Source organism: Elephantulus edwardii, unplaced genomic scaffold (assembly GCF_000299155.1).
Source record: "Elephantulus edwardii isolate Elephantulus edwardi_28Jun2011 unplaced genomic scaffold, EleEdw1.0 scaffold00043, whole genome shotgun sequence".
Taxonomy (NCBI): domain Eukaryota; kingdom Metazoa; phylum Chordata; class Mammalia; order Macroscelidea; family Macroscelididae; genus Elephantulus; species Elephantulus edwardii.
Genome location: NW_006399793.1, coordinates 14,999,789 through 15,002,373, shown reverse-complemented (window position 1 = coordinate 15,002,373; position 2,585 = coordinate 14,999,789). Strand labels below are relative to the sequence as shown.

At 37.8% G+C, this 2,585-nt stretch overlaps 1 protein-coding gene across 1 annotated transcript in view; it reads left to right on the top strand.

Annotated features, from left to right (window-relative positions):
• TTC37 (tetratricopeptide repeat domain 37) overlaps positions 1-2,585 on the top strand; it is a 120,914-nt gene that overhangs the window by 22,348 nt on the left and 95,981 nt on the right. The window lies entirely within an intron of this gene.

Genomic DNA, 2,585 nt, shown 5'->3' with positions numbered 1-2,585 from the left:
AGTTAGTTCATTGACCAGGTAGTTGTCCCCCGGATTTCTTGGCACAACCTGGTGAGCATGTCTAGGGCAGCATTTGTTTGCTAAAATATATCATTTGGTATTCCTTCAATTTCTGTGGCCTTGTTCTTTGCCAGTTCCTTCAGAGCAGCTTGGTCTTCCTCCTTCATCATCGTTACCTCTTGATCATATGTTGTTTCGTGAAATTCTTCTATGTCAGACAATTCTTTCTGATACAGTGACGCTGTATACGTCTTGCACTGTTTTTTAAATCTGTTTTTTGTTATTTATTTTATATTGGTTTGCTTAGAAAGTTTATATACATTGTGTTTCACACTATTCTTCATTCACATTGGGTCTTCAATTATAGGACTTATTAGGGAAGTAATAGGCTACGTTTTAGATTGGAAACAGTATACAGCTCTTCCGCCAGGGCATCTTTACAGGTTTGCTTAAAGGCCCTTTCAACCTTCAACGTCGAGGTTCTGGATCAGGATTAACACAACTCTTTCAGTCCTGCAAATTATGGCATCAACCCTAGCTGGTGCGTTTATGTTCAAAATGGCTTTCCTAGTTCTTGAGTTTGACTTTGTCATGTAGATAGGTAGGAATATGCAAGTAGGATATGTTATCGTATCCCCAAGAAAATTGGCTAGTTTCCTCAATCCACAAGGGATTCAATTCATTAAATTAAACAGATCCAGCAACAGAATTTGGGAACTTTACCACCAGCAGAGAAGAAGGAAAATGCAGCATGTTCTTCAGGACTAGAGATTTTTGCACAGACCAGACCAGTGTCTACAGGAACAGCAACCATAGCCTCTGCATCAAAGAACCACATGAGTTGGAGATGACCTTGGGATTGCTACATCACAGAGAACCAGAGCTAAGAGCCTTTGTCTCAGTTTGTTGGAGGACTGGTAGTAAAGAGCCCTACCTAATTGGCAGAACTGACTTAAAGCCATGAGGCTGAAGGCTGAGGTGCCTGTGAACACATTTCGGAAGCTTTCCTGAGTGATTATACTTGACCTTTTGACTTCCCTCATATGGTTCTGTGTGGTCTGTAAGCTATTGTAACAGATTTTGGACCCAGTAAAGCAGTAAGATTGGTACTGGAATGAGCAGAAAGAGGTATAGGAACATGGGGGCATGTCTGGTCTTATGGGAGTTACTTTTGTGTTGTCAGTGTTGTTGAGGGGACAGTTGGTGAAGGTCAGATAATGCTGTCCTCACACAGCCCATGCTCTTTTTTACATAAGAAGTTGTGCTGCCTACCCAAAGGCTCACAGTTTGGATCCACCAGGTTCTCACTCTATAGGAGAAAGATGGGCAGTCTTTATGATTTACAGCCTCTGAAAATCCACTGAAGGGTCAGCAGAGTTGGTTCTAACTTAATGGTACATAACAACAATACTCTACCCTTTCTCACTAAGTCAAGGCAAAGACGTCCCACTCTGCTTCCTGGAAGGCAGTTCCAGGTTAGCTGTCTTATGTTGATTTCTGTTTTTCCTTCCCCTCTGCTGCTACAGCTCCTGGCCCAGCACTCTGCTTCTTTCTTGATGATAGCAAGAGTCACCTCTTGATTACTTTTGAAGCCATTTTAAATTTTTCTATCCAAGTGTATCAGTTTTGTAATTAGACTTAAATAGGAGAATAGAAGCCTAATGGTATGTATACCATTATATTAAAAACCAAAATATTTCTGAAATGCTTGAAAACTGCCATATTTAATATTGTGATGAAATGATGATTTGAAAACAATTTTCTAAAGATAAAATCTTTGTTAATTTGTCAGTTTTACTGTATTTGAGGTCTATTTTTAACATTATAATTCAGTAGTCTATGTGTTTGTAAAAAAGATAGCTCATAGACTTGGGTTATGTTAAAATATTTCTATAGGAAGCTCATTGAGTACTGAACAAATTCTCAGAATTCTGCTACGTGACTTTCTGTTTCAGATGGAAGCACTTTTACATTATTTACATTGCCTTTTAACTGTAGTACCTTACTTTAGAAATCAGTGGCAGTAAAGTTTTTATTAATTTTTTTACCTGATTTAACAACCAGGGTGAGACATGAGACATGGCATATACTTTCTTTATCTGCTATTCTCTTAAAGTTATTTTTTTCCTTTAGTGCATAATAATGACACTATCTCCAAACACTTTTTCCTGGGACTATCTTAAAATCCATGAAATAGTTCCAGTTTAGAATGTGCTGTCTCTCTTTACAATATTTTCCTTTCTAGAACCCCCTTACTTCCTCAGTTTCAGCTGTATAATGTTAAACAAAAGATTAAACAGTAAAACTAAACAAAACAAGAAATAATAAGGGAAGAACTCATGAGTAGGAGTAAGACAGCTTTTTTTTTAATTAGTTAAATTTAATATTATAAGACTTTGAGGAGTGCTTTCTGTTCAAGATATTTCTGTATGAGATTTGGGAGCTACTAGTCTTAAAAGTACTGAAGAGCATTGGTGTCACTCTGGAGACTAAGGTGCATCTGATACAGGCATTGGTCTTTGCAACCACTTGTTATGCATCAGAGAGTTGGACAGTGACTAAGGAGGATAGAAGGAGAATTGATG